Consider the following 12,881-nt stretch of genomic DNA (forward strand, 5'->3'; position numbering starts at 1 on the left):
ATACCGAAATTTTTCAGAGCTTCACCCATAAATGTCCAATCCACTCTATCAAAAGCCTTCTCGGCATCAGTGCCGAGAAGGACTAATGGAGTGGAAGTAGAGTGAGCATGGTGTATTATGTTTATCAGGCGGCTTATGTTCATTCTTCCTTCACGTCCTCCTACAAAGCCCACTTGCTCCATGTGGATCAATTGAGGTAAGAGGGACTGAAGACGAGAGGCCAACATCTTTGCCAGCAATTTCAGGTCAGTATTGAGCAGAGATATCGGTCTGTAACTAGCGCAGAGGGATGGGTCTTTTCCATCGTTAGGGATAATGGTTATTTGGGCAGCAAGCATATGTGGGTGCAGGGGTTTCCCTTCCCATATTGAGTTACAAACTTGTAGGAATTTAGGTAAAAGGATGTTTTGAAAAGATTTATAGTATTTCATCGGTAATCCATCTGGACCTGGGCTTTTATGAAGGGGAGAGTCCTTAAGGGCCTTCCTCAGTTCTGTAATTGTGAAAGGGCGAGAAATCGCCTGCGATTGCCGTACTGTCAGCTTAGGGAGATCAAGTGATGAAAGCCATAGCTTTGCATCAGTAATTCTCAATTGGCGCTCTTTGGAGGACAACAATGGGTTCAAGTTATATAGTTGGGTGTAGTATTCTGTAAAGCTGGTTGCAATTTGTTCAGTATGATAGAGAGTTTGTGATGAGGAGGACTGTATTTTTTGGATATAAGAATGGACTTTACACTTTTTTAATTGGGACAGCATAAACTTAGAGGCTTTATCGCCATGGGCATAGTACTTAAACTTAGCATTTAATATGTTTTTCATCTGTGACCTGAGAAGGTCTAGTTTATATAACACATCTGGTGTTTGAAGCTTTTTATGCATAGATTCCATAGTCTGTATTTGGTTTTGTATATCAAGTATTTCTGCTTCCCTGCATCTCCTGAGGTGCGAACCCAAAGAGATGAAGTGTCCTCTCACCACTGCCTTATGTACTAGGGGAGATCTCGGATGAATCATTAAGTTAAAAATATTCCTCGATTTTCCCCTCCATATGTTTCTGATGGTGTGGATTATGTAGGAGAGTTTCATTGAGTCTCCAGATCATTTCCTTTTTTGGGATATTTTGCATTTGGAAACTCATGAAAACCGGAGCATGATCCGACAACAGTATGGATCCGATAGAAGTTTTAACACAATAAGGCAGGAGTGAGGTGGACATTAAGACATAGTCTAATCTTTGATATAATTTGTGCGCCGGGGAGTAATATGTATAGTCCTTATATCCCGGATGTAGGGATCTTCAACTATCTACTAATCCAGCGTTAGCTATTTTTCCCCGTATAGACCGCAACGCAGCGTGTGATAACTATGACCTCCCAAGGGAAGTATCTATGTCGGGGTATAAAGCCACATTTAGATCCCTGTCTAGAACTATTGGACCTTCCGCGAACCTGTGAAGTAGTGCCAGAGTTACTCCTAGCCAAGGTGCTTGAGCAACATTCGGCACATATATGCTCCCAAATGTATACATTTGTCGTCTTATTACCCCCTTAATAAAGATATATCTGCCTTCCGTGTCTACGAGGGATGAACGCACTTCAAGAGGGACATGCCTATGAATTGCGATACTAACACTCTTTGAGGCTGAATTTGGTGAGGTACTGCGGATTGGAACCATTGATTATAAGTCAGATGACCAAGTCTAGGCACGTGGTTTGCTCTGAAGTGGGTCTCTTGTAACAGCAAGACATCCACGTTTTGCTTTTTCATCATAGCGCAAATCTGTCCTCTCTTAGTGGGTGCGTTCAGCCCTCGCGCATTTAAAGAGCATACAGTAGTTACAGCCATTTACATTCTGGGACGCACAGGGGTCCGCTGATAAAGCTAGTAAACATACGCAATATGCACATCCTGAAATCATCTCTGTCGCACTCTATAAAACATAACATTGTGGGCAGCTGATATATCGCACACATCCTGTCTATTGCTGCTATTACATTATCATATATTAGCATCTTATGTGCGGCTGAAATCATAATAAAAGGAACTAAAACCAAAGTGAACATGAAAAAGTCTCCTCTCAGGAGCAACTGGTGAATCTCAAACATAAGTGTGAGAGTCGTGGGCGTAGGCTGCCACCTAGAGGATCTAAAAGGGTGAGCAGACAGCTATTACAACACAGGTGTATCATTGGGTTAAATGGATGTTCTCCAACATTTAAAAAAAAAACTGGCATACCAAAAGGCACAGATAGTATCAAACCTGAGGCCTACGTATTTTACACTCAGTCCTTATCCAGCGTGGGACTACGGGAGTGAAGTTTCTCCAATCTTCTCCTCTGTCGCTGAGGTCGCCCTGTGCTCACCGGCGTCCACAGGGGGGATCAAAGGCAATGCTGGAAGCTGCGTTAATTCCTCAATCTGTAGATCTGCAATGTCCAGCTTTTCGTAGACTCTCTTAAGATCCGCTGGTGATCTAACTATCGCCTTCCTATCCGGGAAATTGATCAGCAGATCCCTTAATATATCCAGCAATGGCTTGAGTGCTTTCCTCTTTCTCAGGGTCAGCGGGGATAGATCTTGGTATATCAGGATATTAGAGCCAGCAAAGGTGACATGTGGCGTTGATCTGGCCGCTTTTAGTAAGCTTTCTTTAGTTTGGAAGCTGTTCAGTTTACATACAATGTCCCTTGGGGGATCTGTTGGGCCTGGAGGTGGTCGCAGGGCTCTGTGGGCTCTCTCTAACATGAAGTCCATATGTAGCTCTTCATGCAGGAGGTTTTTGAAGAAGTCAATCAGCGTTGGCATAATGGCGTCAGCTTGTATGGACTCCGGGAAACCTCGGAGTCTTAAGTTATTTCGCCTCCCGATTGTCTTGATCTTCAAGTTGACTTTAGAGAGAGTTCAAGAGGGCTTGGGCATAATCCATGTTATGGGATATAGCGGTGTTGAAGTCCACTATCGACACTTGCGCGATTTCCAGCACCTCCACTCGTTCACTCTGTTGTTTCAGATCTTGTTTAAACTCTTTGAGCTCCAGGACCAGTGGATCCAGTGCCTCCGCTAATAGTTGTCTCATAAAAGCTCTAGAGACTGGTAAATCTTCACTCACAGTGGGAGCAGCCGCTTCACTGCCTTCCCCATCATCCGATTCGGAGGCTTCCTGTTGCAGACTCTCTGCGCTCGGAGCCATCTTGTCGGCTCACCTCACATTTTGAAGACTCGCTTTTTTGACAAAACGATCCAGGTCTCCTTGCCCAGTGGCCAACCTGCCGGTCCATGGGGTGTCTTTGGACTTGTCCTTGGTGATTTTACCCATGTTTGGGCTTTGAAAAGACGCTAAATTTGCAGGGGCGGGCATTGTGGAGGTCACTGTTAAAGGGACGGACACTGTGGAAGTCACTATTAAAGGGGCGGGCACTGTGGAGGTCACTGTTAAAGGGGCGGCATTGTGGAGTTCACTGTTAAAGGGACGGACACTGTGGAAGTCACTATTAAAGGGGCGGGCACTGTGGAGGTCACTGTTAAATGGGTGGTCACTGTTAAAGGGGCGGGCACTGTGGAGGTCACTGTTAAAGGGGCGGGCAATGTTGAGGTCTCTGTTATAGGGGTGGGAACTGTGGAAGTCACTGTTAAAGGGGCGGGCACTATGAAGGTCACTGTTAAAGGGGCGGCAAATATAAAGGTCAATGTTAAAGAGGTGGTCAATGTTAAAGGGTCAAGCACTGTGGAGGTCAATGTTAAAGGGGCGGCCACTGTGGAGGTCAATGTTAAAGGGGCGGGCACTGTGGAGTTCATTGTTAAAGGGGTGGGCACTGTGGAGGTCACTGTTAAAGGGGCAGACACTGTGGAGGTCACCATTAAAGGGGAGGGCACTGTGGAGGTCACTGTTAAAGGGGCGGTCACTATTAAAGGATCGGGTAATGTGGAGATCAATATTAAAGGTACAAAAATCAAGTGGGCTTGGGCATAATCCATGTTATGGGATATAGCGGTGTTGAAGTCCACTATCGACACTTGCGCAGTTTCCAGCACCTCCACTCGGTCACTCTGTTGTTTCAGATCTTGTTTAAACTCTTTGAGCTCCAGGACCAGTGGATCCAGTGCCTCTGCTAATAATTGTCTCATAAAAGCTCTAGAGACTGGTAAATCTTCACTCACAGTGGGAGCAGCCGCTTCACTGCCTTCCCCATCATCCGATTCAGAGGCTTCCTGTTGCAGACTCTCTGCGCTCGGAGCCATCTTGTCGGCTCGCCTCACATTTTGAAGACTCGCTTTTTTGACAAAACGATCCAGGTCTCCTTGCCCAGTCGCCAACCTGCCGGTCCCTGGGGTGTCTTTGGACTTGTCCTTGGTGATTTTACCCATGTTGGGGCTTTGAAAAGACGCTAAATTTGCAGGGGCGGGCATTGTGGAGGTCACTGTTAAAGGGACGGACACTGTGGAAGTCACTATTAAAGGGGCGGGCACTGTGGAGGTCACTGTTAAAGGGGCGGCATTGTGGAGTTCACTGTTAAAGGGACGGACACTGTGGAAGTCACTATTAAAGGGGCGGGCACTGTGGAGGTCACTGTTAAATGGGTGGTCACTGTTAAAGGGGCGGGCACTGTGGAGGTCACTGTTAAAGGGGCGGGCAATGTTGAGGTCTCTGTTATAGGGGTGGGAACTGTGGAAGTCACTGTTAAAGGGGCGGCAAATATAAAGGTCAATGTTAAAGAGGTGGTCAATGTTAAAGGGTCAGACACTGTGGAGGTCAATGTTAAAGGGGCGGCCACTGTGGAGGTCAATGTTAAAGGGGCGGGCACTGTGGAGTTCATTGTTAAAGGGGTGGGCACTGTGGAGGTCACTGTTAAAGGGGCAGACTATCACGGTCGGCGTGGCTATCACATACGTGACACAGAGGGAGGGAACGAGGAAGGCCCTGCCCAAGTGAGAGGGAAGATGGTGACCCCTGACTCACCTGGCGGCTGGCACCTGGTTGCCTTGACGTCCCTAGACGGGTTCCTCACCCGTACGCCGATCACGTGCCTAAAGCCCTGGCTTTCCCTGAGCTGAGCCCTAGGTAGTGAACAGGGCGATGGGAACACTAGTCCGCACCACTAACTCTAAGGGAAAACACCAAGGGGAGGACAGACAACACAGACTCAACATATATTCCCAGGTGGGCGACAACAGGAGACAACAATAAGCCCAACAGGGATCCGGAGGGTAGCACTCAGGAACGACAAGCAGGATTCACCACTCCAGTGGGTCAGTATAGATGTCCAGGCAGGAAGCTCTATAACTGGCAACTAGAGAAGTGTGAGGGGAGAATATAAGGAGGTAGGGAGTGGCAGACAAGAAACAGCTGAGGAGGAGAAGCTACGGATCCCTGAGAGAGACAAAAAGGACAGCAAGGCAAACACAGAAAACAATCACTAAAAAACAACGTGATCTTTAGATATAGAGCGCGCAGCCACCCGCTGCGACTTCCTGACCCCGGGTATAACGGAGTCAGACGTGGCTCTTGATACCCTCGTGACAGTACCCCCCCTTTCACGAGGGGCCTCCGGACACTCAGGACCAGGTCTCTCCGGATGAGAGGCATGGAAAGTCTGAATTAACCAGTTGGCGTTTACCTCTGACGCTGGAACCCACATTCTTTCCTCGGGACCGTAACCCCTCCAATGCACCAGATACTGAAGAGAGCGGCGGACCCGACGAGAATCAACAATTCTGGCTATTTGAAACTCCAGATTACCAGCCACAATGACAGGAGGAGGTGGCAGCGGCGAAGGTTCTAGAGGTGGAACATACTTCTTGAGTAACGATTTATGGAAGACGTTATGGATCTTAAAAGTCTGAGGTAGCTCCAGGCGAAAAGCCACAGGGTTAATGACGGCTACTATTTTATAGGGACCAATGAACCTAGGACCCAGTTTCCAAGAAGGAACCTTCAACTTAATATTCCTAGTAGACAACCACACATAGTCATTCACTCCTAGGTCCGGACCTGGCGACCGTTTCTTATCGGCCATGCATTTATATTTACCACTCATCTTTTTCAAGTTAACTTGCACCTTCTGCCATACCGATGAAAGAGATGAAGAAAACCTTTCCTCTTCGGGAACCCCAGAAGACCCCCCCTCTTTGAAAGTACAAAATTGGGGATGAAAACCGTATGCACCAAGGAATGGTGACTTGCCAGTGGACTCCTGATAATGATTATTTATGGCAAACTCAGCTAACGGTAAATATGATGACCACAACTCTTGGTTTTCAGACACAAAACACCTTAAATATGTTTCTAGGTTTTGGTTGGTACGCTCAGTCTGTCCATTCGACTGAGGATGGAAAGCTGAGGAAAAGGACAAGTGAACCCCCAAACGGGAACAAAAAGCTTTCCAAAACTTAGAAATAAACTGGGTTCCCCGATCCGAAACCACATCGGAAGGGACCCCGTGAAGCTTCACGATTTCACTGATAAACACCTGAGCGAGAGTTTTAGCATTAGGAAGTGCGGGTAGCGCAATAAAGTGTACCATTTTGCTAAACCTGTCTACTACTACCAAGATAACTGTTTTACCCGCCGACAACGGTAAGTCAGTGATGAAATCCATTGACAGATGTGTCCATGGCCTATTGGGGATGAAAAGTGGTAATAAAGACCCTGCTGGACGTGTATGAGAGACTTTCGCGCGTGCACAAGTAGAACAAGTAGACACGAAATCCATTACATCCTGACGCAACCTTGGCCACCAAAAACGACGAGATAAAAGCTCCAAGGTTGCTTTACTACCCGGGTGTCCAGCAAGTGCCGAATTATGATGTTCTTTTAATAATTCAAGACGCAGGTTTAACGGTACAAACAATTTCTCTGAGGGGCAAGAGGCCGGGGCGTCCCCCTGAGCCTCTAACACCTTTCCCTCTAGAACAGAGTGTACAGCAGAGACAACCACTCCTCTTTGTAAAATAGGTACCGGATCACAAACATTACCCCCTCCAGGGAAACTACGAGATAATGCGTCTGCATTGGTATTTTTTGCCCCAGGACGATAGGTGATTACAAAGTTAAATCTGGTAAAGAATAGCGACCACCTAGCTTGTCTAGGGGTGAGACGCTTAGCCGATTCTAGGTACAGAAGGTTCTTGTGATCCGTAATCACCGTGACGGGGTGGATTGCTCCCTCTAAGAAGTGACGCCACTCTTCAAGCGCCAGTTTAATCGCCAACAGTTCCCTATTTCCAATATCATAATTCTTCTCCGCAGAAGATAATTTTTTGGAAAAGAAAGCGCAAGGACGCCATTTGCCAGGAGACGGACCCTGAGACAATACAGCTCCCACTCCCACCTCTGACTCATCTACCTCGACAATAAAAGGCTGGGAGACATCAGGTTGAATTAGAACAGGTGCGAAGGTAAACCTCTCCTTTAGAGAGGAAAATGCATCTTTAGCGGCGACAGACCATTTGGAAAAATCCGTCCCCTTCCTAGTCATGTCGGTAAGGGGTTTAACGATCACTGAATAATTTTTAATGAACTTTCTATAGAAATTAGCGAAACCCAAAAACCGTTGTAGGGCTTTAAGGTTCTCAGGAAGATCCCAATCTAAAATTGCCTGGACCTTCCCAGGATCCATGCGGAAACCTGAAGCAGATAATAGATATCCCAGGAACTGTAATTCCTGAACAGCGAAGACACATTTTTCAATTTTCGCATATAATTTATTCGTCCGTAGGACCTGCAGTACTTGCCTGACATGCACCTCATGTGTTTTCAGATCAGCCGAATAAATTAAGATATCATCTAGGTATATGACTACAAACCTGCCGATGAGATGACTAAAAATATCATTAACGAAATGTTGGAAGACAGCAGGGGCATTGGTCAGACCGAAAGGCATAACTAGATTTTCATAATGCCCCTCAGGGGTGTTAAAAGCTGTCTTCCACTCATCCCCTTCCCTGATACGAATCAGATTGTAGGCCCCCCTAAGATCAAGTTTGGAGAACCACTTAGCACCCGCAATCTGATTAAAAAGGTCAGGAATGAGAGGAAGAGGGTATGGGTCACGGATGGTTATCTGGTTTAACTCACGGAAATCTAAGCAAGGACGCAGGCCCCCATCTTTCTTTTTAACAAAGAAAAACCCTGCAGCCACGGGTGAAGAAGAGGGTCTGATGTGTCCCTTAGCCAGACTCTCGGAGATATAATCTTTCATGGCTTGTCTCTCGGGACCCGAAAGATTATACAACCTGGACTTGGGTAATTTTGCCCCGGGAATCAGGTTAACCGGGCAATCATAAGGACGATGAGGTGGTAGTTTCTGACAACCCTTTTCAGAAAAAACGTCCTCAAAGTCCGAAATAAATGTAGGTAGGGAAGCTATGGAGGCGATTAAGCAATTGTTATTTAAGCAATTCTCTCTGCAATGCTCACTCCACTCCATGATCTCCCTGGCCTGCCAATCCACCACGGGATTGTGCGCTATCAACCAGGGAAGACCCAATACCACCGGAGAGGGAAGGCCCTCCAGAACGTAACATGAAAGACACTCATTATAGTGGTCCCCTACCCGAAGGTGTAAATTACGAACAATGTGGGTGAGGTTTCTCTGAGACAGAGGAGCAGAATCTATAGCGAATACGGGAATAGGTCTCTGCAGCGTACAGAGAGACAAACCCATAGTGCGGGCAAAATGGGCATCAATCAAGTTTACCCCTGCTCCACTGTCTAGAAAAACAGAAATAGACTCCGTCTTAACACCAAAAACAATGACCGCTGGTAACACAAATTGAGATGTTCGTATGGAGGAAACGTATACCCCCCGGCTGACATCCTCCGCACAGCCCGGGGTTAGTAGTTTTCCGACGGTCTTTTGTTTTTGAGCAAAGGAGGGACAGACATTAATGAAATGACCCCTCCCCCCACAGAAAAAACAAGCCCCCCCCCCTACGGCGAACCTCGGGAGGACGGACCTGACGAGAAGTTCCGCCTAGCTGCATAGGCTCATCTAAGTCAGTACAGGCTGACTGTTGCTTGGGAGAGGTAACCAATTGCTCCAGAATTTTCGATCTCTCCCTAAGACGTCTATCTATTCTGATAGAGAGGGACATAACAGCATCAAGGGAAAGGGGGGTCTCATACAGCGCCAGTGCATCCTTAACCCTTTCAGATAACCCAGAGCAGAACTGACTCCTGAGAGCCGGGTCGTTCCACTGAGTATCCGTAGCCCACCTACGGAACTCTGAGCAATATTCCTCTGCTGACCGATCTCCCTGTAGGAGTCTCCGTAACTTCGACTCAGCCAGGGCGACTCGGTCAGGGTCATCATATATGAGACCCAAAGCCCCAAAAAATCCCTCCACTGACCGAAGAGCCTGAGAACCAGGGGGTAACGAGAACGCCCAGGATTGCGGATCCCCCTGAAGCAGGGAAATGACAATCCCTACCCGCTGTTCTTCATGACCTGAGGAGTAAGGGCGCAACTTAAAATATAATTTGCAGGCCTCACGGAACGTCGCAAATTTGTCCCTTCCCCCAGAAAATCTGTCGGGAAGAGCAACCTTGGGTTCATTGACAACCTGGTTACCCATAGCAACCGCTGGGGGTGCGGTCTGCTGCATTTGCTGCTGTTGTTGGAGAACAGACGCCTTCAATCCTGCCACCTCCAAAGACAGGCTTTGAAGCTGTTCTGCCAAGGCATCAATAGGATCCATATTGGATTCTAAGTAGAGAGAGAGAGAAAAAAAAAAACAACAAATAAAAAATTATAAAAAAAATTTTTTCTCAAAAAGTAAGGGCCAGTTATAATATTACGGTCGGCGTGGCTATCACATACGTGACACAGAGGGAGGGAACGAGGAAGGCCCTGCCCAAGTGAGACGGAAGATGGTGACCCCTGACTCACCTGGCGGCTGGCACCTGGCTGCCCTGACGTCCCTAGACGGGTTCCTCACCCGTACGCCGATCACGTGCCTAAAGCCCTGGCTTTCCCTGAGCTGAGCCCTAGGTAGTGAACAGGGCGATGGGAACACTAGTCCGCACCACTAACTCTAAGGGAAAACACCAAGGGGAGGACAGACAACACAGACTCAACATATATTCCCAGGTGGGCGACAACAGGCCCAGTCTAAGCACCGCAAGGGTCTCCTGCTCTAACACGCTCCTGCTCTAATAGCCTGGACCAGCATGAGCGCCGATCTTTACCCTTTACATGCCACAGGCAATGGTGCTCGCCACGTGTTAACAGTTGAAGTGTTTACCAGAAGGCTGCATCTCCCTGGCGCAACCTGTTAGTCAATGTCAGTATAGCGTGGACATTAAAATTCAATGAATGCACTATAGAAATGTGTATTGTATTTTAGAAGCAATCTAAAGATTGCCTGTTATAGTCCCTTGAGGGCACATTAAATGGTTAAACATAAGGAAAAATGATTTCTAAATTTTAAAAATTCCAATAAAAAAAAAAACACTTTCTTCCAGTGGCAGTATTGCTGTTTTTTCCTATCCCCCTCCCAGAAAGAGTTAATAAAAGTTAATCAGTAAATTATGTGTACCCCAAAATGACAACATTAAAAACTAAAATTTATCCAACAAAAAACAAGCCCCCATATGACTACATAAATGGAAAAATAAAAATGTATAGCTTTTGAAAGGCGACGATGGAAAAAATGAAAAAGAGGTTAATGCGAACCTGCTAATGCAGTATCCTCACATGCAGTTCACCGGAGTTCTGGCAGCAAATCCACAGCTCTGAAGTCTGCCAGCACTACACATGCTGAGACTTCCTGTACTGTCTTCCTATCAGATTAATTCCCAAAGAATAAGGCCCCTTCTGTCATGCCTGTGTGCTTTACTATATTAAAGTATGTCCAAAGAAAAAACAGCCATAGTCTATTTATTCCTCATAGGCTGTGTGTGCAGAAGAAGGCAGGCACAACATGGTCTATGAGCTCTGTGTAATGCAGGAACACAAACGACTCACCCCCAGTTCCTTAAATCCATCTCGTGTCTCTGCTGCTAGAGACTAATTTCACATAACAACCAGCAGTAAACAGCAATTTAGCCCCCAATTGGCCAGAAATTTTGATTATTTTTAGAAGACAGTATTTTTGTTAAATAAACTGATTTATATTTTTACCATCTAGTTCATCAGATAAACATAAGTTGTGTGAAAGTACTGTTTTAAAACGTGAATTCAAAAGATTTGATGAATAAGCTTACACAGGCTAAGTGAATAAATATATTTACTAAGTGTGATTAAATATAAGGTAAAACAGACAAATCACATACAGAATAGTAAAAAGTAAATAATCATCACTTCATTGGGTAGGACTCCAGTCACCATGTCGTAGCACATGGACGACACCCCAGGGTGTACAAGAGATAGGGCAAATCAGTACTTACATCCCACCTAGAATGAAGTCTTCAATGGAGTGCCCACTAATTGTCAGTGCAAACAAGAGTTATTCCCATTAGCCCCTCCTCCAGTGTGCATCATGCATGTCTCTGAGATCACTAAGGAATGTGGTCTTATTAGCACAATGGGGAATGCTTACTAACTATGTCTAACCCACTACATTACAAGGAAGACTTTATTACACAGAATATTAAAGGTAATATAATAGAGACACAATTAAAGCGGACAGAACCAATGAGTTCTTCAAAATACCCTTACAATACTTTACAGTGACCACTTAAGGCCTCCATATACCTTAGTGTATTGTCGGGCAAACCGGTCAAGAACATGGGTTCTGCCAACATACTAATGTGTAAGGGAAGCTCGTGACTCTCCCCTGAAAGATGATGTTGGGGAGAGAAGAATCACGCTAAATACTATAGCTTTCACCTCTCACCCCATTGAATTGATATACACATTTGGTCAAACCAAACATGTATGGGGAATCAGGAGGGAATCGGGTGACATGGCCAAGAGTATGGACATGGAACCTGTCCGAAATGCATAGGCACTGTTTGGATATTTTTACCACCACTTGTTATGAATGGAATTTCTTGAATTACGTCTGATTTATGGATTCTGATATACTGAACTGTTTTCTACTTTAGTTTTTCGCATTTACATGGGAGCACAAGGAAGGGTAAGATGTCAAAAAAAAAAAATTGTCAATATTTAAGTCCCAGAGAACCCTTTGGGTCTGTGGGCACATGAGACTGAAATGCTGCAGAGTTGTGGCCCTTATTTGTTTGCAGAGGTCCACAGTGTTTTACAGAGCAAGCAAAATATATCAATCACCGCAGAAAAAATAAGTCTTCAGTGTAAATTGACTAGTGGTGTGGACTAGGTCAGTTAACACTGCAGATTTTGTCCTTTGTAATGTTAGTAGGTGGAATATGCTGCAGATCTGCAGCAAAATCCATTACAGATATCCAAATTATGTCACTGTACCTTTGTGGGTGGTTATGGTCTGCACAATTCTTTTATCTTAAAACTACATGAGGGTCACAGGAGAGACGGGGTTCCATTGGCTACTACAGGTGGTGGCATCTAAACCTAAATATCTAACATATGACTGGAATTCATCCACTATCCTATAAATGGAAAGAATCCGCTCAACTACTCATCTGCTTCTCTCTTTGACTTAGGCCTCATTCACACAAACGTATTTTCTTTCCATGTCTGTTTTTTTTTTTTTTGCGGACCGTATACGGAAGCATTCATTTCAATAGGTCTACAAAAAAAACGGAAGTTACTCCATGTGTATTCCGTTTTTGTATGTCCGTATTTCCTTTCTGCAAAAAAAATAGAACATGTCCTAATATTGTCTGCATAATGGACAAGGATAGTACTGTTCTATTAGGGGCCAGCTGTTCCGTTACGCAAAATAAGGAATGCACACAGATGTCATCCGTCGTGTGCATAAGGCCTTAATATAATATAAT

This window comes from Bufo bufo, chromosome 6 (assembly GCF_905171765.1).
Source record: "Bufo bufo chromosome 6, aBufBuf1.1, whole genome shotgun sequence".
Classification (NCBI taxonomy): domain Eukaryota; kingdom Metazoa; phylum Chordata; class Amphibia; order Anura; family Bufonidae; genus Bufo; species Bufo bufo.